The 25,819-nt window shown below is 40.5% G+C and overlaps 1 protein-coding gene across 1 annotated transcript in view; it reads right to left on the reverse strand.

The window, feature by feature from the left end:
- LOC122810120 (transcription initiation factor TFIID subunit 4-like) overlaps positions 1–25,819 on the reverse strand; it is a 1,443,428-nt gene that overhangs the window by 573,978 nt on the left and 843,631 nt on the right. The gene's annotated exons all lie outside the window — the stretch shown is intronic.

A 25,819-nucleotide genomic window follows, 5' to 3' on the forward strand; every position in this document is an offset into this window, starting at 1 on the left:
ATTTTTCCCTCATATGATCCATTATGGAGTACAATGTCCCTTTTGGCATGTACCTCACAAAGCACATGCAGCAGCTGGAGAGACTACACAGGTTCCTTACCAGGAGAATCTAGGACCTCAAACATCTACCCTACACAGATAGGCTAAAGGCCCTGTCCCTCTATTTAGTCTCCTACAGACTCCTCAGAGGTGACCTCTGCCTGGCATAAAAAGGAATCTCAGACCCCGCCTTGATAGAACTACTGCATATTTGCAAGTCAAGAAGCTCTACTCGAGTAACCCGCACATGTGAACTCAACCTGGTCTGTGACATCAGCAGGACTTGCTGTCGGGACAGATGATTTGTATCCCAGAGACTCCCCCTTCTGTGGAATGGACTCCCACTCCACGTCAAGCAGAGTACGTCATTAATGCTTTTTAAGCACAACCTGGATAACTGGATGGGGAACAGAAAATACACCCCTGGGATTCCACCTGTGTCCCTGCTGGACAGGAGCATTGGATGCTGACTTGTCAGAACATGGGCTAAATTCTTGGCTAGGCTTGTAAGGGCCTCAGGGCTAATAGCACAGTAACCTCCTACGATCCTATATGTGAGGCATAATGTTTGTAAATGTGACTTTGTTAATATGGTTTGATTTGCATATGTCACAAATGTTAATTCAATAAAGGTATTTAATAAAATCTCCAACTCCAAACCATAAGACTGGGGCCATTAAATGCTGACTATCAAACTTACCCTTCAATGAAGTAAAGTTAAAAGAAGTTAAAAGAAATAGTCCATTATCTCCACATCAAAACAAAAACAGAAGCACGGGTACTCACCGCAGCAATGCATCTGTGAGTACAGCACAGTCTGTAGAAAGAGATCAGACTGATCTCACACTGTTAAGAAGACTTGGCACACAGGGGTTTCCCAGACTGGTCTCACTCTCAACTCTCATAATCCATTAGTCTAGAAGAGAGAGAAGACATGTGGAGGGAGGGTGACATGCTTGTCTGCAACCATTGCTTTACTCACAGATTCATTATTCCAATGAACACCCATAACTTTTGTATTTGATGTCATAAGGCTCCAACTAAAGGAACATGTAAGAGAGTCTTCAGTTCAATTCTTCTGAAATGCTGCTCTGAGGAAACATTACTTTAATATCAGTGGTACAGAAAATCACCTACACCTAAATACCATCTCCAGCATATCATGCTTTATAAAGGTATTCCAGGATGTCCAGACAACAGCTGTGAAAATGTAAATCAAGAAGACTTTATGGAAGAATATCACAGATGCAAAGGCAGCTTTGAAATAATGTTCTTTAGGACAGCTCTGTGGAGCTCTGCAATGTTTGTCCTATTTATTTTGTTCATTAACTGGGTGAGTGGTCTGGTGCATGACTCTTACCAGCTACAACCTGGGCTGATAATCAAAAACACACAGTCTTAAAAGAGGTTTTCACAGACAATGTGACTGTATAAACAAAACAAGTACACTGACAAAAACATTGGAAAACTAAATACAATTGCTAAGTCTAGCTAAAAGCAATAACACTTATGCATAGTGTGCAGTCACATATACAGTCTTACAAGTATGATGTAAAATAAGCTAATAACAAGTGAAAAATAAACCATGCCCTTTCAAAAGACAATATGAAAGCCACAGATTTGGAAAAAAATCTTTTTGATCTCATGATCCTTGGTGAAGGAAACAAACCACGAACAAACAAATACACACACACACATGTGTATGTATGTATATATATATATATATATATATATATATATATATATATATATATATATATATATATATATATATATATTGTTTTTTTTTTTTTACTATGGGCTTTGTCCTTTCTATATAGTACCTGAGCTGCCTGTGTACATGTACATCCCATGTATTGAATAGTCTTCATTAGGAAATTATGACAAGAAAACTGGGAAATGTAATTGATAATTTAAATTAGTCTCCTTAGCAATCCTGGGCATGAAGGAGGGGTCTGTGTGCATTTAAATGTTTTCTATATAAAGTACAGTTGTGTACACTTACCATAAATGTAGATGTTCGAGTGTATTCACTGTTGCAGTCATCACATTTATGTTATCTGCCTGCAGGTAGCCCTCAGCCAGCCTGAATACTAGAGCCTTCAGATTTCTGCGTCGGATGCTGTCACTTCTTCCTTGACGTCAGGGGTATAAAACATGCAGCAGACGCCATTACATCAGTTTTTCTTGCCCCAGATGTCAGGTGCCCCCATAATAGGAAGCAATTAAATGGCATGGTAAAACCTCCATCAAAAAGCAAATACACAAGAAAAAATAGGCATACCAACCATAAGGAGAGGTACAGCCAGGAGAAGTCAGGGGGCTGGAGGGAGGGTAACCAGGACTGCAACAGTGAATACACTCGAACATCTACATTTATGGTAAGTGTACACAACTGTACTATGTTCTTCTTGTTTCACTGTTGCAGTCATCACGTTTGGGTCAATTCCCAAAGCTAAGGAAGGGAGGAGGAAGTTAAAGAGCATTAGGACCAGCAATTAATCCATGCAAGACTGCAGTGGCCAATCAAGCTCTGGATTTAGAAAAGATACGCAAGTGGTAATGCTTGGTGAAGGTATGTACAGAACTCCAGGTAGCAGCTTCTAGGTTGTCCCTGGTAGGGACCCCTCTGAGAAATGCCGCAGAGGTAGATGCAGCCCTGGTGGAATGTGATCTTATCCCTTGTAGGGTAGGTTTTCCATGGTGCTTGTAGCAGAAATTAATGCAATAGGCTATCCATGGAAATGGTTTGCTTTGAAATGGCCTTCCCCTCTGCCTCTGCAGCAAAGCTAACTAGCAGCTGCTCAGATTTTCTGGTAGGCTTAGTCCTGTCCAAATAGAATCTAAGTTGTCTGTGCACGTCCAAAGAGTGCAGTATTCCGTTCCCTTTGTTTTGTGGATTACGGAAAAAAGTAAGCAAATGAAAGGACTGATTTAGGGCCACAGAAGACACCAGCTTGGGCATAAAGGAAGGGTTAGTCCTGACGGAAACCCTGTTCTCATGAAAGATAATAAAGGGTTCCACTGACATGAGGGCCTGTAATTCAGACACTCTTCTAGCTGAAGTGATGGCTAGAAGGAAGGCTGTTTTCCAAGAAAGGAATTTCAACTCAGCTGTAGCCGCTGGTTCAAACTGGGGGAAGAGTGAGCTTTTCCAAAATAAAGTTAAGGTCCTAGGCTGGAGTAGGAGCTCTCCTGGGGGGGGGGGGTCCTTAAATTTCTGGCCCCTCTAAGGAATTGCTTTAGCAAGGGGTGGCTCTGTATTATAATGTGCTGAAATGGCAGAGGCATGAATTTTAATTGACGAGATGGATAGGCCCCTGTGGAGCATTCCTGTTAAGTACTGTAGAATCTGAGGTAAGCTGGGCACCGTTGTACCTACCCCCTGAGCCAGGCTGCAGGAACAGTATCTTTTCCACTTTTCAGCATAGGATTTTCTAGTACTAGGCCTCCTTGCCTCCAGAATGACATCCAGTACCTGCTTACAGAGAGATGCTAAGGGAGAGCTCAAGGAACTGGCCAGGCTGCCAGGTTCAGGGTTTGAAACTGAGGGGACAGAACCTGGCCCACCTGCTGGGACAGCAGGGAAGGGGTCTGAGGCAAGTGCCATACTGCGCAGGAGGGGGGTACCAGTGCTGGGGTGGACAGTCTGGTGCAATCAGTATTGTCCTTGGCTTGTCCTGTTTGATCTTTAATAGAACCTTCAAGGGGAGAGGCAGAGGGGGAAAGGCATAAACTGAGAGGCTTTCCCAGGTAAAGGACAGGGCATCCACTTTCCAAGCTTGACTGTGGGGAGTTCTTGTGCAGAAATTGTTCAATTGGTAGTTCTGAGGGGAGGCAAACAGGTCTATCTCTGGAGTCCCCCATTTGTTTTCAAGAGGTTGAATATTTTTGCTTCTAGTTTCCATTCGTGTGGGTCCATGAGATTTCTGCTTAAGTCGTCTGCCAGTGAATTTAGTATGCCTGGCAGGAATTGAGCTTGCAGGTATACTTGGTAGCTCAAGGCTGTGTTCCACAGAGCCATGGCTAGTCTGCAGAGAGGGTACGAGTGGGTTCCTCCCTGCTTATGTACCACATAACTGTGGTGTCTTGTCTTTACCAATAGTTGCCCTGGAAGAATATGGTCTTTGAAGGCAGTCAGACCATTCTGTACAGCTAGCTTTTCTTTTTGACTGACATGCAGGTGCATCTGTCTCGGGTTCCATTTGCCCTGAATTTACTGCCCTGCCCTGCCATGTGAGCCCCCCCCATGTATAGTCTGGATGTGTCTGTTGTTAGGGTTTGGGCGGCAGGGGATAGAGTGAAAGGGAGTCCCTTGTTGTGGTAGCAGGCCTCTGCCCACCAAAGAAACTCTGTCATGATACAAGGAATGATAGAAATCATTGTTTCCAGGTCCTGAGAATGTTGACACCATAGGCTTTTTTGATACCATTGGAGTTTCCTCATATTCAGTCTTGCATATGGAATTAGTAAAATGCAAGATGCCATGAACCCCAGGGCTTGCAGTATTTTCCTTGCAGATAGCTGGGGTTTTGTGGCTAATAGCTTGAAGTACGTTGTCAAGTAAACTTGTTTCTCTGGAGTGAGGAATGCCATCTGGGAAGTTGTGTTCAAGCTTGCTCCCAGGAATACAATCTGTTGGCAGGGTACTAGGTGAGATTTATTTTCATTGATGGTGTACCCCAGTGATGTTAGAAGTTTCTTTACGAATGCCAGGTGTTGTAATAGCAAGTCCTGGCTTTCTGCCAGAATCAGACAATCCTTCAAATATGGGCAAATATGAATATTTTTCTGTCTGCAAAATGCAATGGCTGGAGCTAGGCACTTTGCTAATACCCTGGGCACAGTAGATAAGCCAAAGGGAAGTGCAGAGAACTGATAGTGCATGGAGTCTGCCCTGAAGCGTAGGTATTTCGTGCACGATTCCCTTACTGGGATGTGCAGGTAAGCTTCTTTTAAGTCTAGGGTTGCCAGCTAGGCATCCGTGGCTGGCATGGGAAGAAGCTGTTGCAGAGTTAGCATTTTGAATTTTGGAACTACCAGAAAGTTGTTGAGAATAGAGAGGTCCAGGATAGGATGCCAGGAGTTGTCTTTTCTGGGTACCAGAAAAAGTCGAATAAAAGCCTTGTCCCCTTTGTTCTGCTGGGACGGGCTGAATAGCCCTGATATTGAGGAGAGAGAGAACCTGCTGTTGGGCCTCCGCCCATTGATTTGGGCGTAGGTCTGGCCAACCATTTGGTGCTGGTAGGGTGTGGAAGTGGAATCTGTAATCTGTATCCTTGGGAAATTATGTTCAAAACCCAATTGTCCTGGGTAATGAGTTCCCATGCAGTTTTGCATGCAGGGCGTGCTTTCCTCCTAAGGGAGCAGGTAGTAGAGCAGGGCTTCGAAGGGTTAAGGTTAAGTCATTGTGCCATTTTTGCATAGGGGGTTGGCTTACTACTCCCTGCTTTGGAAGTGGGAGCCTCCCACTGCTTAGGTTTGTGCAAAGCCTGAGACTGTAGCCTAGGTGGTCTGCTGTTCCTGGGTTTGGATTGAAAAGGCCTAGAAGGGACTGGAAAGGACCAGTTCTTAGAAGGCCAATGCCTACTGAATCTGGGAGGCTGTACTACTAGGAAATATTTAACAGTTTGCATAGATTTAGCTTTTTCCTCCATCCTTTTGAGGACTTCTTCTGCTTTGTTGCCAAAAAGGCAGTCTTGGTTTAAGGGAGCATCCAATAATTTAGCTTTTACATGATCTGGCAAGTTTTGTTCCAGCAGCCCTGCAAGATGCTTCTGAAGCGTCAAAACCACATTGCAAAGTATGTTTACAAACTCGTTCTGCAGAATGCATTAAATCCTGTAATTCTTTGTGTTCAGTACAGTCAGGAGTCAACATCATTTTCTGTTTAAGTAGCCCCATAACATGCAGATGATACTTTAACAAATGAAACCGGCAATTTAAAGCCCTGATGGCCAAAGTAGCAGAAGTGTATACCTTCTTACCCCATCTGTCTAAGGCTCTAGAATCTCTATCAGAAGGGGTAGGATTTTTGGCATCAGTAGCCTTAATGCCTTTTGGTCCTTGGGAAATGGTTTCTGGATCCGTAGAAGGATTCTTGAAGAGGAACTTGTGAGAGTCAGGTACTCTGTAATACCGGTCAGGTTTTCTGGGAGCTGAAGGTAAAGTGTCTGGGGAAAGGCTAAATTCCAAGAAAGCATCATCTACAATGTACAGAACAGGAGGGATAGCTAAAGGCCTATGTTGAGATAGGAGTAAGAATTTCCTAAGCCTCTTTTTGGAGTCAAAGTAATCCTGGCTTTCCCAGCGGAAATGCTCCCTAACAGTGTGCAAGGTTTCACCAAAAGAAAAATCTTCTGGAGGGGAAGCAGAATGCAATCCTCTGCATCAGAATCCTCATAAGTAGATAAGGGCAAATCCTGGTAATCAGAAGGAGCAGAAATATCAGATTCCTGATCAGAAGAATCAGAAAGAAACTCAGTTCTAGGTCTCTAAGAGGGGGAAGGCTGGCTTCCCCTAATCAAGGTAATGAGGTCTTCAGCCATTCTAAGCATTTGTGTTTTATGCATATGGGCCTGAGCCTGGGCCTGCGGTTTGGTCGTCGGTTTTCTAGGCATGGTGTGCGTTTTAGGCCTGGATGAAAACTATGGCGTTGGTTTAATATGAATGTCTGTAGGCCTGAATACACACTCAGAAGCCGGTGCCTGCCCAGAGGCTCCGGACCCATCCAAGGTAGAGACATCCGCAGGTTCCATAGTCGCAGAAGCATCTTGCAGCATACCCGGACTCCGAATGGGTCTCAGCAGAGGCCTGCAAATCAGAAGCAGCAGGTATCAGGGGCTGCGAAAGCGCCTCACTGAGTACTGGCAGACTGGTGACTAGTTTAACGGAAGCGTCATCGGCAGTTTTGGACCTATGTGGTCTGTCTCTGTCTTTATCCTTACGTTTTTTTCAAAGATCGGTAGTCAGATGGCTTGACGAAGCCATTTCGGAGTACACAGAATGAGTATGAAAATAATTAGCTGCAAAAATAGCCCAACGGATAGTTCGGGCATTGAATAAGGCACAAAACTGACAACAAGAGACGTTGTGGTCTGGGCCTAAGCAGGGGATGCAGTAAGAATGAAAATCTCTATGAGGTATTTGCTTTCCACAGGTAAGACAACTATTAACTTTTACTGACATCAGTTAGAGCAAAAAAAGGATCCCCAATGGGGGTACTTAGCTTTTTTGAAGACTTCGGGTCTGAAACTCGAAAACGAAAATTTCAGGAGTCGGCCGAATGGCACTTGCGAACTGCTTCTGCTTCAGGAACCGCACAGCAAGAACGACTGATGTAATGGCATCGACTGCATGTTTTATACCCCTGACGACCTGACATCAAGGAAGAAGCGACAGCATCTGATGCAGAAATCCGAAGACTCTGGTATTCAGGCCGGCTGAGGGCTACCTACAGGCCCAAATGTGATGACTGCAACAGCGAAACACGAAGAACATCTGACTAATTAGGCAAATGTTTGGGGATACGGTTTGCATCTCAGGAATTTGCCTGGAAGAGGTAATTGCATTATAAAACAAAATAAGTTTTCTAAAGTTAGAATTTTAATTCTGCCGAAGTACAAGGAATGAATGGGGGAACAATAAACATAAAGTGGACATCCCGAGGAGAAACTGGATCCCTAACTGGAAACCAAAGAAGAAAGTGCCACGGAGGAAGACCTTACAGGCTATAAGGTAAGCCAACAGTTTATAGTCTTCACCTACACACAAGTCAGAAACAGCAGCTATATGGACTTAAATAGTGCAATAGCCACCCAAGACTAGTTTCAAAAAGCTCCAGAAGGTGGTGAAGGAAGGACGCATTGATGAAGAAAAGGAATCAATATCCTGGTACAGGCCCAAACTTAAAAAAAAAAAAAAAAAAAAAATCTCTCTCATTTGTCCCTGTAAGTTTTTTTTTTTTTAACAAAATGACTACATAACTAAAGTATGATTACCATAAAGTTAAAAATAAGTATTAGATATACAAATTTCAAGTGCTGACATACAACCCGTGACAGATATTCGTATTAATCTCTAATGCCTGATGAAAAAAGACAAATTTTATTTAAAACCCTATTAATAAAATTAGTGGTAATATTTGGGCAATTAGTGCAGAGGATGAAGGCTCTGAACTGTTAATGAGCTGCTTCCTGTAACCAACATTACATGGTTCAACTCTGTCCGCTATTAGCCTCTATGTGACTCTGAGCAATTTATTACCAGAAAGTGCTCCAGAGTCATCTCAGAAAATGGATACTTCTGTTCAGTGGGCTTACCTGGTTAACAAATGTACACAATAAAAATAAAAAAACTACACACAACATGACTACGTATAAATCCAAATCTCCCATTGCCCCTGTTGGTTACTGTTCACATCCTTCATAGTTATCACATGCGATAGTTAAAAGCAGATTGCTCAAACAACTAAGCATGTCCATTGATGAAACAAAACCTAAGTAGAGTACATGTAAACAAATTATTCAAGACAAATAAGACAAAGGAAACTTTGTCCACTTTAATCTTGACTTTTGCAAATATCAAACGACTGTGATCAGTCTAAACAAGACATTCACTTCCAACAGTACTCTGTCTTTTCAGTCCTGAACTATTGACCTAGATAATTTCCATCTGCACATTAGACATTTCTGTGCAAATAATATCATGACCCAATTAATTTTCCAAGGGGGATGTAAATCCACTCTACAGAGAATCATTTTTAGTTTAGTTAATACTTTCTCTTCAACTTTCTCACAGTGCTCTTTCTATCTCTTGTCAAACGGTCTGTAATACATTATGAGACCAGAACATGTGCTCCTCTTCCCAACAGCAGTGCTTTCACACCACCAGATTTCTGGTGACACTCTGATAAGCACAGAGTCCAAACTGTACAGTCTACACAGGAAAAAGTGAAACTGTTTCCATCTATATATTGCCCATGGCATACACTCCCACCTGTCCTTGAGGACCTCTAACATTTGTAATCTTGTCTTTCCCTTACGTGTCTCTTATTTTCCCACAGGCTGTTGGTCTATGGCCCTCTAAATTCCATAAACCAGTGGACAGCTTTACTTAAACGTCCATCTAACTAGCCTCTTAACATACACCCACTGATTCAAACAACTGAAATGTCCTCCTTAAACCCCTGTGGCAGAAGTATACCAGATTCCTTTCAATTCAAGAGAAATTGCTAGCAAACTCTCGAGTGCAAGAACATAGGGAAGGGACATAATCTTTTAAGTGTACCCTGTTCTATAACAGACGGTCTAAAAGGTGATACTCCACTTCCTCAATGAAATGAGGATCTACCAGTCAAGACAAAAAGAGATACACCTCCAATTATTTCAATGGCATTGGAAATGTTTGTGCTACCATTACAGCCAAACAACTGTGTGTGGCTTTGGTAAATCAGGGAGTCCTAAGCCACCAAAATCACAAGTCCTCCATGATGATGTACAAGGAAGTGTACCTTTGCAGTCTATCAAATAAACCCTATAACCATTCCCAATCAATGGTTCAACATTTTCCTTGGGGACCTATGTCCTGAGCCATACTAGATATATATAACCATTTCAGGAAAACAATCACCCTTATACCCAGATATTTTTGTTGTTCAAGGGGGATTGAAAGTCAACTCAATGTGCCCACACACTCCTTAACCTCCCTTCAAAGATCTGAGAACAAAATTTCCTTTATATCTTTCCTAGATCTCCTAATTTTTATCCCAATATATTTAGTCGCAAAGCCCTCCTAATTTAGAGAAAACAATTCTACATGTTCAGCTGGGTAGGAGTTAAAAGCTAGAACAGTTTTCCTCTTATTAACTGGATTACTTGCCACTTGCATGACTTTTACAATATTTCCCACAACTGAAAAATAAGAGTTGGATTGTTCATAAAAACTAAAAGGTAATCAACAAAGGGGCTGACTTTTTGATCTATCTGACCTACTTCTAATTCCTATGATAGACCAACTGTCCTCAACAGGAACAGCCTGGGGCTCTATTACCAAATCAAACAGTAGCAACAAGGGCACACCTGCCTTGTTTTTTGTGCCAACTGAATTGGTCTGCCTTAAAATATGTAGATGCCCTATCGGAGACTTTTTTTACAAAATCTGAAACCAAGCAAATTGAAAGCCAGATCTAGCCAGTACAGGAAAGAACTATTCTAAATACAAATTAACAAAATCTTTCTTCACATCAAACACAAAGAACAAGGCAGGAGCATTTCTAAAACAGGCATAATCAGCTAACCATAATGCCCTATAGATAGCATTTTGCATTCTTCAGCCCTTTATAAAACAGCATTGGTCTACCAAAACTAAACCTCCTTCTATCACATGTGCATGCTCAGCCTAAATCCCTAAGTTTATAATTTTACCTAGAGAGAGTACTGTTACGGAAGCAGGCTCACTCCCCTCAATTCCCTCACTTTAATAATATTGTAGTAGCAGCAGATTTACAAGAGCCATTCCCGTTATCTTCACTGTAACACATTACTCAAAAAAAGTCCTAGCTCATCACTTTATCCACTTGTTTACACATTCCAGATGGTAAGCCATCAGGCACTATAGCCTTTCTGGTCAACTTCTTCAGCTGATAGGCAACCTCCTCTGCTGTTTTCTGGCTCATAAAGTACACATTTTAAACTTCTAACAGACTGAAAAGCCTCAAGCCATCTAAAAGTCTCTGCACTTTCTTCCCCTAACTAACCCCTCTCAGACATTACATAGCCCTTGTAATTATATCCTAAAACTTTTGACATTTTCTGTTCTGTTACAGGTTAGCTTACCTACTGGAGTCTTAAACTCTGAGAATGAATTTTTACTTGATTTAATCTTAATCTGAATGCTACATGTTTAATAGTCCATGGACACAGGGCCACAGAGTGCTACCGTAACTCTTCGGGATGAATCTCGATAAGCTTTTGCAACAAATCCTCAATTTTCAGCCTCTAACCTACACTTTCTATCATCTTACCCTGTTTCTAAACCCTGTGCTCACCCTTTCTGCATCTTTCAGTTTCTTCTGCTTCTGTAAACTAGGTTGCCATCACTATACTTCCTGCATTATCGATTTCTTTATTGTTAAATGACTATGTCCTTTAAATTTCTCTCTCTAATCTCCTCTCATAAATTTGGAATAATAGATGCAGGGTTTAAGCATTTTAAAAAACTTTTTTCAGCCTCCATAAACAGGGTGGATGAATCCAACTGGGCAACAAATGAAAAGTCAATGGATAATAATCTGTGAATAGCTATCTGGTAACACTTCCCAATGGGCTATCCACTGATGTAAAGTGCCTGAACACTGCACATGGTCAGTTCTAGAAAACGTCTTGTACCTAAAGCACATAAGCATGATTTTTATAAGTGAAGTCCTTATCTATCAAATCTAATTCATTAAACTATTCTCCCTCTTCAACAACTAAAGAATGCATGTTACCCCAAAAGAGGTACAAAGACCAGAAAGTAAAGAAATCCAAACACAAAATGTCCAACACATACAAAATTTCATATTCTTTACTTGAACAACTTCTCAAGTTAAACAGAACAGACTAGTTTCAGTTACAAAAACGTTCCTCTTTTTTAAACACCTTTATTGAATTATCACTTGTGACACTGGCAAATTTACATTTATGTAAAAGTAATCAAACTGCATTAACAAGTTCAAGTTTACAAACATTATACTTCACATATATTGCTATACCTCATATAACCTAAGCAACATTACATAAAGTATTCAATTCCTGCTTGTTTATTCTTTTAATGAGAAACATCTTTATTTAGCCGTCACTTACTACATAGGCAATCATACATTTATATAAATGAAAAAAAATCACAACAACACAATCATAGTTGCAAGCATTTTAAATCATAAACCCAATCATTCCAGTCAAACATTACAAAGCTCATTTAAGTCCTGCCTTCTTTTAGACCTCATTCTTCCATTGTAGATATTGTTTCTCACAATTCACATTTTTCCTATGTAGTTTGCTCCTACCCTTTTCTAAATATCTTAATTCCAGTTGTTTCTGTTACTATATTCACTATTTCTAGTATAGCTGGTTTAGATTTTAATTGCCATTTTGTAGTAATTGCTTTTTTGGCAGCCACAGTAAGGCCTTATCATGCCTAGGCAATTCCGATTCTGTACCATAGCTCAGAAAAATCATTTCCCTCATCATACCAATCTGCCCTCCCAGCATCTTGCAGTGAATCCTTAAAATCCGCCAACTCACCGCACTCCCAGAAATTATGTTCCCAATTACCTCTTTCTTCCCTGTCACACCTCCAATATTTGCTGTCTACCTCAGGAAAAATTCTCTGGAATCTACTTGGGTATAAAAATATCTATGTAAACATTTCCAAGCAAAAATCCTAAATCTTCTATATTTTCTTGCACATTTGGGAGACATACATATATCCTCCTACTGTTTCTTTGTAAATTGCTTATCCAGTCTCTCTTCCCAATCTTTTCTAACCTCCTCTGACTGATTCTTATAGTTATAATGCAATATTTTATATTGTCTACTAATTACTCCTTTTTTAATGTTAGCTTCTTTTCTAGATTGTACTAAAATCTCTACCAGTGCTGGTCTTTTATTTAGGACCCCCCTATTCCTTTCTGTTTGCCTATACTCTGATATCAATCCTTGATAGGAAAGGCAATCTCTAACCTGTAATCCAAATAAATTCTTGGTGTCTAACCATTCTATCATCTTTCCCTCTCTAGTTATTTGCTCCCAATACTCTTGTTCCTTTGTCAGTTTTCTCCATTAAATTTTAGTCCCCACTTGCCTACTGTCTATATCACTAACTGCAGTCACCCCTATTGGCAGAATATCCTTTCTCCATTCCCATGTTTACTTTCTGCTACTTTATAGATATAATATTCTGTATGATTATTGTTCTAAAGGCCTACATACAAAATCCCAGTCTCTCCTTGTTTCTTCAGCTTCCTCCCTATTTCATCAACATCCCTCTTTCTACTTTTAATTATAGATTTCTGCTTCTGCTATGTATAGGGGCCTTAACTGTGCAGCTCTGAAATACCCCTCCAAATCAGGTAATCCCAATCTGCCTTGTTCTACTAGAAGAATCCACTCATCCCAGTTGACTCTTGCCATCTTCCCAGATAAAGTTCTTCAGCTCTTTATTAATTGCTATCTACAACTTCTCCTCTGCTCGATAAAAATATGCCTGACCTGTGTTATAAGACTAATGGGACTAAAAACATTTTAACTGCTTGTATCTTATTATCCCTATCCATATAACAAAGCTTCAATTTTCTCATTTTTTGTATTGAATTTTATTTAGTCTCTTCCCACATATCCTTAGCTGCCACACCAGAATCATTTTTAATCCATAGTTCTAAATACTTAATTTTATCATGTCCCCATAAATATGGATGTTGCTGAATCAATTCATAAGTGGGTACATAATTTATCATTATTGCCTTTGTTTTAGCTTCAATAATTTTGTATCCCAAAAAGATATGAACCGGTCTCAAAATGTTCCACAACACTAATGTCTTTTTCTGGTTTTGTCAGGTATAAAATATTGTCTGCAAATAGAACCAGCTTTTCTTGGCCACCACAGCAATTATATTTTGGAATTTCTGAGTTCCTTATTTTCTTTGCCAGTGGTTCTAAATATAATGCAAGTAACAAAAGAGAAAGAGCACCCACCTTCTGGTTCCTCTGCTCAAGTAGAAATTATCAGAGAGGACACCATCCACTTTAATTTTTGCCTCTGATCCCTCATATATCCTCATAATGAACCTTATAATTTTTTCAGGAAATGCAAATGTTTCCACTGCCCTGCTCATAATGTCCCAACTTACTCTGTCAAATGCTTTCTCTGCATTATGACCCACCAACAACAATGGAATTTTCTTATATTCTGCTTCCCTCTGGATCATCAGTGTTCTGTTAATGTTGTCAAATGTTTGCCACCCCCTCCACAAAACCACACTGATCCATATCTATCAATTTTGGCATCATGTTTGCCATCGTTTTAGCCATTATAGACATGAACACTTTATAATCATAGTTTAGTATTGAAATGGGCCTGTATAAAGCTGGATCTGATGGATCTTTATCCTCTTTAGGTATTACAGCTGCCACCACTTTGTTCCAGGATATTGGTACTTCTCATCCTCTTAAAATACTGTTAAACAAACCCTTCCAGATCTTTATTGGGTTTTTTTTCCCTCCTAGTTTCCAAACTTCCACAGGAATAACATCGCTTCCTGGGGATTTTCCTGTAGATTGGTTATACATCACCACTTTTATCTCACCACCTCCTATTCTAACCATTAGTAACAGAGCCTCATCAACCTCTAACCTTGTCATATTTAATTCTTCCATAAACACTTCCATTTTTTTATCTTTTCTTAATTTTCAGACTTTCATAGAATTTTTGAAATATTTCTAATACCTCTACAGGGTCTCTGAGTTACCTTCCTTGTTATAGGCTCCCTAAGCTTGGCAAAGAATAGTTGTGTAAAATCTTACCATAACCATAGAGGTCCTTCTTTTCCATGTTGCAGTATTCTTGGTGTGGGATTTCCTGCCTTCAGGTGACTCATGTCGGCTCCTATACAAAAGCTTCAGCTTGGCTGTTGCAGCTGCATGGGATATCACATGTAGGGCCATAAACCAGGGACCTTAAGTATGACGTTAAACCAGGGACCTTAAGTATAACGTCTGCACGCACAATCCTCAGAACTTGAAGCTAAGCAGGCAATGTAGATGGCCCAACAGGACAGGCTGCCAAAGGTGACATGTATAATGTGCTGGGTCTCTTCTGTAATGGAGAGAGGCATCAGTTAGACTGGTAGAGTCTGTGAGGGGGAATGGTGGGTGGGAAGGAATACTGCAACATGGAAGAGAAGGACATCTATGGTTATGGTAAGATTTACACAATTATTCTATGTCCTTCTATTCCTATGCTGCATTATTCTTGGTGTGGGAGAGTACCACAGCTTAGTTTGATGAAAGGGTGGCGGATGCAGAAGATGATTCCACAAAGCCTTGTAGGATTGTCCTGGCAAATCCTGCACGTGCTTTGCAGATTTGGTCAAATTTGTAATATTTGGTTAAAGTGTGGATAGTGGACCATGTAGCTGCTTCCATAATGGAAGTTGTGTCCATGCCTTTTTGGAAGGTCTTGGAAGTGGCCACTGCTCTTGTGGAGTGTGCCTTAACCCCAACTGGAGGGGGTTTTCCATGGTGTGAGTTGCAGAAACAGATTGCCTTTCTAATCCAGGATGCAATGGTCTGTTTGGTGACTGCCTTGCCCAATGCCCTGGGGTGGAAAGATACAAACAGTTGCTTGGATTTCCTAATGTCTTTAGTCTTGTTGAGGTAAAATTTCAGTTGCCTGTGGACATCTAGGGAGTGGAGTATCCTCTCTTCTTCGTTAGTGGGAGAGGGGAAAAATTGTGTAGGTGAATGGATTAATTTAGAGATAAGTTACTGACTACCTTGGGCATGAAGGAGGGGTTAGTCCTCAGTGTGAGCATGCCATTAAGGCTTGTAGCTCAGAAACCCTTCTGGCAGAGTTAATAGCCACTAACAGTACTGTTTTCTAAGTAAAAAACTGTAGATTGGCTGTATTAGCCGGTTCGAAGGGGAGCTGGGAGAGTTTTTTCCAAGATGAAGTTCAGGTCCCATGGAGGAGGAATAGGCTTCTTAGGTGGTCTGATGTATAATATCCCTTTAAGGAAAGGTTTCACAAGTAGCCTGGCTAACAAGGGAGGCTCTAAAGGAAAGCAGTCTGACAATGCGGAAAGGTGCACTTTCACTGATGAATAGGAAAGTCCAGCCTTTATAAGTCAACACATATATGAAAGGACTAGGGGGGTGTCAGCCTCGTAAGGATCCCGTTCCTCTCCCAGATACCACTGAGTAAATCTTTCCCATTTACCAAGGTATGATTTTCTAGTAGTGGGTTTCTTGGCCTCCCTCAGGACTAATAGCACGTCCTCTGAATAGTGGTGTCTGAATAGGATTAGTAATTTATCACCCGCAGAGTCAGGAATAGCATTTTCAAGTGTGGGTGTAGGAGACTTCCTTTGTCTTGTGTCATAAGGTCCACTTTGTGGGGTACCTTGCAGTGATTTCCCTTGGCTAAATTGTGTAGAAGAGGGAACCAGTGCTGCCTTGGCCAGTAGGGAGTCACTAGCAAGATTTTTGGTTTGTCCTTCCAGATTTTCAGAAGGTCTTTCTGAATCAGAGGGAAGGGGGGGAGGCGTAAAGGAACTTCCCCTCCCAGGTGAAACTGAAGTAGTCTACTCTCCAGGCTTGGGGGGAGTAAGACTTTGTGCAGAAGGTCTGCAGCTGCCTGTTCTGGGGGGAGGCAAACAGGTCTATTTGTGGAGTGCCCCACCGGTGGACTATGTCTAGGAAGACCGTCCTGTCCAGCATCCATTCGTGTTGTGGAGAGGATCTTCTGCTCAGGAGGTCTGCTTGCTTGCTTTTCCTGTGAAGGGATGTAGCTGGCCTGCAGTGATAGGTTGTGCTTGGATACTAAGTCCCAAATTAGTAGGGCTAGCCTGCACACTTGGTATGCCTTGAGACTTCAACCAAAAAAATGATGAAGGCGCTGCCTTGGTACTTCCTTGTTTGTTGCTGCACCACATTACTGTGGTATTGCCTGTCACTATCAGAAGAGGACAAGGTAGCAGTAGGGGTATGAAGGCCTGTTGAGCTAAAAGAACTGCTGTCATCTCCTTTACATTGATGTGTTTGGTTTTCATGGGAGGTTGCTACTGGGCTTGGACTCTGTAAGAGTGCAAGGTGGCTCCCCAACCTAAGTCTGAGGCATCTGTATGCAATATTTGTGTGGGTTGAGGGGGGCTGTAGTGGAAGCCCCGGGCTTAGTTGCACTTGTTGGATCCACCAAATGATTTCCTTCTTTAAATGGGGAAGAAGGGGGATAACTTGTTCCAAGTGACTCTGGTGTTTTGACCAGATATTTTTGAGGTACATTGCAGTTTTCGCATATGCATTCTGGCCAATGACATCATGGGAATGGTTGCGATCATCAATCCCAGGAGTCGAAGGAATTGCCTTGCAGTGACTGCCTGGGAGAGCAAGACTTCCTGGAAGTGGGAAGTTAGAGATAAAACCTTGTCCTGTGGGAGAAAGGCTTTCATTCACTTCGTATGGATTCTGCAACCTAGGAATATCTTGTCTTGTCTGGGTTCAGGGAGGACTTCTTCAGGTTTGGGGTGAACCCTAGACTTTGTAGAAGGGACATAGTGAAGTGTAGATGTCTTAAGAGGGACTCTTCGGACTGTGCTAGGATAAGGATGTCATCCAGATATGGGTAAATTTGGATTCCTTGGATCCTGCAGAAGGCAATAGCTGGAGCTAGGCACTTTGTAAACACTCTTGGGGCAGTGGATAAACCAAAGGGCAAGGCCATAAATTGGAAGTATGAGGATGGGCCAGAGAAACACAGGAAACGTCTGTGTGAGTCCCTGATGGGAATGTGCAGGTAAGCATCTTTTAGGTCCAAGGTGACCAAGAAAGCATTTGAGGTAAGAGAGTGGGAAGTGACAGCATTTTGAAGGAGGGTACCTGCAGGTAAAGGTTTAGGAAGGAGAGATCGAAAATGGGTCTCCAGTGCCCCTCCTTTCGTGGGACCAGAAACAGATGGGAGTAGAATCCCTTTCCTTCTTGTCAGAATTTGTAGAAAGAGATGGCATTGGTTTTTGGGGGGAAATGGAATGCCCTTCCAGGGGGGAATATGATTCCAGGATAGAAAGTATCCTTTTTGAGTAATGGTTAATACCCATTGGTCTGTGGTGATTTTTTTCCCAGAAGGGGAGACAGTGGGTAAGGTGAGCTGAGAGGGACAGATGGGCAAGGCAGTCACGCATTATTAGAACCTCCCCTGTCCTGAAAGGGTCGTCTAGGCTGAGGAGATGGGCCAGTGGGCCTGGATGAGGAATGTCTTCTAGTTCTTCTTCTGGGTCTAGAGAAGGAGGAGAAGGCAGCAGAATGCAGGTTATGCCTAACAAAGGTAGTCTTAGCCGGGTAGTTCCTATAAAATTTGGGTATAGGGGATAATATCCTGTAATTCTTTGCTTTTTTCTTGCAGATTCTTAAATAGGTCTAATAGGTCTGCAGACTGCTTTCCAAAGAGGAAATTTTGATCCAGGGGGGCGTCCAAGATTTTGGACATGAAGTCCTCTGGCAGATTCTGTAGTCTAAGCCGAGAATATCTCCTAAGGACAGATGCTGAACAGCAAGCAGAAGCTTCTGCAGCATTGTAGCTGCATCTTATGGAGTGTCTAGCCACTTGTATTGCTAAGGACAATTTGGAGGAGATATCCGTTTTAATGGGACTGTCAGAAATTGAAGTCAGCATAGAGGTGGCTTGGGATACTAAGTCCAGGGCATATTTGGTCATGTGTGTTTGATAGTTAATGGCTCTGAAGGCCAAAGTGGAGGAAGTGTATATCTTCTTGCCTATCCTATCCGTGGATTTGCTATCTTTATCCATGGGTAATAGGGAGGCAGAAGGTAACAACCTAGACTGTTTATCAGGGGCAGTGGCAATCACTACTGGGTCTTCTAAGGGTGGCTTTATGAGGAATTTTTGTTCCTCTGGCACCTTGTAGAAGTGGTCAGGGTACTTAGGTGCAGAAGGCTGTGAGTCAGGTGCTCTAGAGGTTGCAGTAAAGGCATCCAAGTATGCAGGAAAAACAGGGGGGTACAGCTGTAGGGGAGGGGTCTCCACTTGCAGCAGTTCAAAGTGTCTTTTTAGGGTTTCTGTCATTTGGGAAGTATCCCATTTGAAATAGTCTTTCATTTTGGTGATGGTTTCAACAAATGTAAGGTCTTCAGGTGGAGAATGCCCTTCTACAGAATCCTCATCAGGAAAATATTACTCCTTGGGAGAAGCAATCTGGGATGCATAAGAGATGGATTAATCCGAGGAAGAGTAGGTAGATTCATGTTCTTCTTCCTCAAGCAGGGGAGCCATGGGAATGAAAGAAGCAGAGGGAGGCCTAGGGCTTAGCAGAGGCAACGTAGTTCTGGGTGAGGCAGAAGGCCTAAGGGCCATAAATGCCTGCATAAGAGAAGAGGTGAAGGCCTCCCAGTCTGGAGGGCCTTCAGAAGCAGGCATAATGTGTTTTGTTTTCTGCTTTTTTTTGGTTGAAGTTGGTCTAGAGCTGGGTTTGGCAGCGGCTGTATCCTAAGTCTGGATCCCAGTCGAAGGAACCACCAAATCTGGTTCCCCCTCGACATCGGCAGGCGTCAGTGTCTGAGAAAGCTCCATGGACGTGCCGGTCGTCGGCTGCGCATCGGCCTCCATGAGGAAGGTCGATGGCGCCAATGGATCTGTTGAGCGCTCAACTCCTACATCGGTAGTTGGCGGGGCATCCGGGTGCGAAGTGGCAGGCGATGAAGGCCTAGGCATCTTGGCCTTCTTACACGGAGGTTCTTGGGTGGCCTCCAAAGCAGGATCCATCCTGAGAGCCAGCTGTTTGAGGCATTGGTTTTCTAAGTAAAGGTTTAAAGCTGCCAGATGACTATGTAAGGCCTTAGGCACAAAAGATTTACAAATAGTACTCAAAATGAAGTGCTGTACAATGATGGCCAATGAAGTACGATTCTCTTGAGAAATAAGTAGCGTAATTAAATGATATAAAACTTATAAAAGTGGAGCATATATATAAAGACTTGCAAGAATTTCCAATGCTTCAATTGAATGCACTTACAAGATATCCAAGATATTATTAAAATCTTCACGTCGAGTTAAAATCTTGGTATAGAATAAAATCATTCAATCACCATGTTATCAATTAGCTGTTTGGTGCATTCAAACAGCTAACTGACAGCGTGATGATTGAATGATTCTTCCAACAGTAAAGGAAGTAAGAACTATAAAAATGAACTTTTAGTCCCAATCTCTACGATCTCAAGAAGATACCGAAAGCGCTTATAGTTTGGAATAGAGGGACTGTTTTATTCTATACCAAGATTTTAACTCAAAATGAAGATTTTAATATTTTTTTCTACAATAAAAGGATTTTAACTGCCACTAAAGCCAGAAGCTCTTATTTGAACTGTTTGACTGGTTAAGTTGTAATTACAGTTTGCTATAGTTTTACAGCAGCTACTACATCTTCAGTGTGGATACTTTGTATATCAGACTTGAAAGACTGGACACCTCGAAACCATCATTTCGCTACAGTGTAACTGCATTCACAGCGTAGATATCTTGCAAGTGCATTCAATTGAAGCATTGGAAATTCATGCAAGTCTTTATATATATGCTGCACTTTTATAAGTTTTATATCATTTAATTACGCTACTTATTTCTCAAGAGGATCGTACTTCATTGGCCATTGTTGTACAGCGCTTCATTATGAGTACTGTTTTTACTTGTTACTGATAGCTGTACTTTAGCATTAGGAGGTACGTTCATTTTAAAGATTTACAAATAGGCCAGGCATTATGGTCGTGTTCCCGGCCTAAGCAGAAAATGCATTGGTCATGGGTGTCCTTATGAGGAATTTGGTGCCTGCATTGGCAATTTCTCTTTTTCCCTGAAATCAGCTGAAAGCTACATCAATCAAGCCTAATCAATGCGAAAGACTGGTAAAAAAATTAGAAATGCAAAAACCCAATGGGTTACTTATCCAAAGTCGATCAGACGTCTGAACAGCGATCGTAAGATGCAAAGTCGTCTGCAGCTGAAATGTTCTGAGGATTGTACGTTCGGATGTCATACTTAAGGTCCCTGGTTTATGGCCCTATGTGTGACATCCCATGCAGCTGCAACAGCCAAGCTAAAGCTTTTGTATAGGAGCCGACGTACGAGTCGCCCGAAGGCAGGAAATCCCACACCAAAAATACTGCAACACAGGAATAGAAGGACATCAGCCTTTTCTACTTTTTGTTGCCTGAGTTGTTGTGCTAAAAGTTTTTGTACTCTAGTGTCATCAAAAAACAGTTGCTTAACAGCAATCTTTCTAAACTCGTGTATATTACAGAGATGATCCCTTGTCTGCTTAGCATTCTGCAATTAATCCTCCTCTTGTTCTGTGAGATTCCCCCTATTCTGCAATACTTTTAACATTTGTTAATTCCTCTAAATAATTCTTGTTACTTCTTAACCATAGCTCCCTTTCTCTTATTTCCACCCTATTTTTAAACTCCACCTTAATTTTATCACACTCAGTAGCTATATTTTCAGAAGTAATTTCTATCCTCTCAAAAATCTCCTGAATAATCTCCACTACCCATTCCTTAAATTCCTCTCTTTTCATCAGATATGTGGGAAAGCCAGTGTCACATTTTTATTTCATTACCCTGTGCTTTTATTTTAGTTATTATTGGTGCATGATCTGAAATAGTTATTGGGTGCGTATCAAGGCCTTCAATTAAATGCACATATTCCTGTGAAATGTAAATTCTATCTAGCCTAGCCCAGTTTTTATATCTTGGGGAATAATATGCAAATTCACTCAACTCCTATTACTGAGTTTACATCTTCCAAGCCAAATATTTTAATAAATTTCTTCAAAAGAGTACCCTCCTTTATTATACTTTCCCTTCTAAGCCCCTCAGACACATCTTCAGTGCTGCAAATCAAATCCCAGTCCCCATCTATAAGTAACATTCCTTGCTGAAAACAGATTATTTCTCCCAGAAATTTCTTAAGCTCCATTATAGCAATTTTAGTTGAAATATAAATACATGACAGTGTAATCTTCCTCTCTTGCCAGTAAGCCCTCAACACTACAAATCTGCCATTATTATCCTTTTTATCATCTTCTATCACTATTGGAGCTCCTCTTGCAATTAATATAGGTACTCCTGTTTTCCTTTATCCCAGATATTCCACTTAATAACCATCATGAAAATCCTTCTTCATCAGATTCACATGTTCAGTTATTTCTAAGTGTCTCCTGTAACATAGCTATTTGCACTCTACATTTTTAATACGGTATTCTTTCTTTTTCATATTTATTTGTGAGACCATTAACATTTAAAGACAGTACAAAAGTCATCATTGTATTAAAAAGCTATTATTCCCACTTTTTATGTATAACACCTTTTTTGTTAAATGTCTAGTTCCAGCTTTTGTGATACATGCATACACTGTTTGACAGGGTGAACTTTTACATAGTTGTTTCTTGTCATATCCATTTGAACCTATGTCACATCTTACAAAACTTTGTGTTTTACTGAAAGCCCTCAAACAAAAAAAACAAACAAACCCCCAATACCCACCAAAACCTATTTATTTAATACTAACACAGAAAATTATGTACATCTTCAAATACTGAAGTCAAAGACTTTCCTCTTTGCAAAAAAACAAAACAAACATGCATCTGAAAAAAAGTTATGTACTTACCATAATATGTTCTGTCTGTGTTGCCCATTTTCATTCTTCCTCAACTGTTGGTTCAGATCCGATCCTCGGATCTGACTCAGCCATTACTAAAGCTCGTGGCCACCAAAATACTCTCGAGCTCCTCCCTTACCCCTAATGACTAATCCCTCACATACCTCAGATATCTTCTGCTGTTTTAAAGTGAAAAGATGCAATAACTTTCCTGAGAGAAAGGCCATACCTGGAGCTCAATATTAAGGATTGTGGTGTCCTCATAGTCTCTCATTCTTCCTGAAATTCTTAATGAAATGGGGTTGGGTGCTTGATGGGTGGGAAACTGAGGAAGACTGATAATGGACAACACAAATGGAACTTTATGTTAAGTATATAACTTCTTTATTTGATGCTGTCAATTTTCATTCTATCTGTAACTGTTGGAACAGAGCCCCCAGCTAAAATCCCAGATATTCCTGTGCACAGTTGACTGAAAGGCTGCTCTTCCCTTTGAGACCAAATCCAATTTGCAATAAGTGATAAAAGTATGAGGATTTACCCAAGTTGCAGCCGCACATATGTCATCCATGGAAGCTCTAGGTAGAAACACTGAAGAAGTTGCCATGGACCTAGTTGATTGGGCTCTTAAAGGCCTTGGTAAGGATAGTCCCAATTTGTTGCAGATAAATGATATGCAATCCTTTAGCCATCTGGCTAAGGTTACCCTTGCGACTGTTTTTCCCAATTTAGCATCCGCAAAGCACAAACAATTGATCCTTCTTTCTAATTTCTTTTGTTCTAAATAAGTAAAAACATAATTGTCTGTGAACATCCAACAAATGTAATATATATTCATCTTTCACACAAACAGCCAAAACACTTTAATAAAAATGAAAGAAAAGCACAACCGCTGCCAAACCAGGTAAACGTTCCTGCCCAAAAACACAAAATGTAAATAACCCAAAAAACGAATGGGTCTGGAACGAAGCAAGTGTAAAACAGTGTAGTCCACAAAATATAGAAACGAATAAAATCAGCAACGTTTATTGCCCAACAGATAAGCGCTTTCGCTGTAAAAGCTTCTTCAGATCTTTAACAAATTATCAAACATTGTTTCAAATATATACAAGCCCTTAGATCAGTTGGCCTATCAAATAGATTAAATGCTAATCAGCATCTTAAAGGGAAAAAACATATGATAAGGCATAATATACCAAAAATATATATATATATATATATGCATAAAGCCTATATATAAAATTCTACTAAAAACACCTGATCAAACAATAAACACAGAAAAAAAATTTTAAAAGCAAAAAATAAAATCAACAAAAAGTTTTATATATATACATATATATATATATATATATATATATATATATATATATCTACACATATATATGCATGAGTTCCCAAGGAATGTGACCAAGAAATACATATGTATATATATTTTTCATCTAACATTTCTACGTTTCCTCAACCTAGGTTTAATTGAGGCTCTTTCATTGAGTCCTGATCCACTATCTGCTCTCAATAAAACTATCCAATCACTCTCCTTACTCTCCGTGTGAGTCCTGATGTCACCTCCCCTCATGGTTGGAATTATAACCTCAAGAACCCTAAATAAAAACTTATGCATATTCCCAAACGAACTAACATGCTTCGCCAAAGCATTATGGGGTTCCTTGGGAACTCATGTATATATATATATATATATATATATATATATATATATATATATATATATATATATATATAAAACTTTTTGTTGATTTTTATTTTTTGCTTTTAAAATTTTTTTTTCTGTGTTTATTGTTTGATCAGGTGTTTTTAGTAGAATTTTATATATACGTTTTATGCATATATATATATTTTTGGTATATTATGCCTTATCAAATGTTTTTTCCCTTTAAGATGCTGATTAGCATTTAATCTATTTGATAGGCCAACTGATTTAAGGGCTTGGATATATTTGAAACCACGTTTGGTAATTTGTTAAAGATCTGAAGAAGCTTTTACAGCGAAAGCGCTTATCTGTTGGACAATAAACTTTGCTGATTTTATTTGTTTCTACAGTTTGTGGACTACACTGTTTTACACTTGCTTCGTTCCAGACCCATTCGTTTGTTTCAGTTATTTACTTTAATAAAAATACTTAAAAAAACAGTTGCCAAGTGCTTTCATTCATATTGAACTTCATCAGGCCAAGTTGTTTAATTCAACTTACAATTTATATCATCCCTTTAATATCACATGCCTTCCAAAAATCAAGGCATTAACCCTTTTCTTTTCAAAACCCCTTCTAAACTATCGCTCATTAATTCCAGGACTTGCACATGCATTTAACTTAATCTGCTGTTTGTGTGAAGGTTTTTGTTGTTTTTTTTTTTTTTTTTTTTTACACCAGTACGTTGTTAGCCTTTTTTTATATACATATTATTCATCATTGCAAATTTAGAAAAGAAAACTGGCAAATTATTGGACTGATTGATATTCGATTCTGACACCACCTTAGGAATGAAAGACGCGTTGGTATGTAATATGACTCTATCCTTATGAAAGATCAAGTAGGAAGGCTTAGAGGACAATGCTTGAAGCTCTGAAATTTTTCTAGCAGAGGTAATGGTGACTAGAAAGATAGTTTTCCAGGTTAGGAACTTAAAATCACATTTAGCTGCTGGTTCAAAAGATGAAGGAGTTAAGGCCTGCAGTACCAAGTTCAAATCCCTTGGTGGATAGGATCTTTATAGAGGGGTCTTAGCAGGAGTGTACCTCTCAAAAATGCTTTACAAAGTTTAGAAGCCACTGAAGAATTTTCAAATCCAATAAGAAAATTAAGAGATTGCTGTGCTACCTGAACTAAAATTGTAGAGGAACCAGCTCCCTCAAGTATACTACGTACAGGAGCTGAGGAAGGTTCAATGTGTTTTTGTTGTGCCCAGCGAATGAACCTTTTCCATTTAGTGGTGCAAAACTTTCTTGCAGAAGGCTTACAGGAAGATAAAAGAATATGACGAATAGGGGAAGAGAGCATTGGCTGTCTGGCTATTCATGGAATTTGAGAAACCAATACATGCAAACTACTGACATATTGTCTGTTTGAATCGCAATTGTCCCTAAAGGGAGAGCTTCCTGGAAGGCATGCAACACTAAGAGCACTGCTCTCATCTCTAGGACATTGATATGCAACTTGGTCTCCTCAGAGGGATAAAGTGCCTTGGACTGTTTTCTCCAGGAAGTGCCCCCCCCAAACCAATCTGGGAAGCATGCGTGGTCACTATGGCCTTGGGTTGAGGGAGAATGAAAGGACGGCCTTGTAGAACCTAACCTGACTGAATCCACCACCAGAAGTATCTCCTGCATGTCGGAGTGATACTTT

The sequence above is a fragment of the Protopterus annectens genome, chromosome 8.part1 (genome assembly GCF_019279795.1).
Source record: "Protopterus annectens isolate FY-2018-M chromosome 8.part1, PAN1.0, whole genome shotgun sequence".
Classification (NCBI taxonomy): Eukaryota; Metazoa; Chordata; order Ceratodontiformes; family Protopteridae; genus Protopterus; species Protopterus annectens.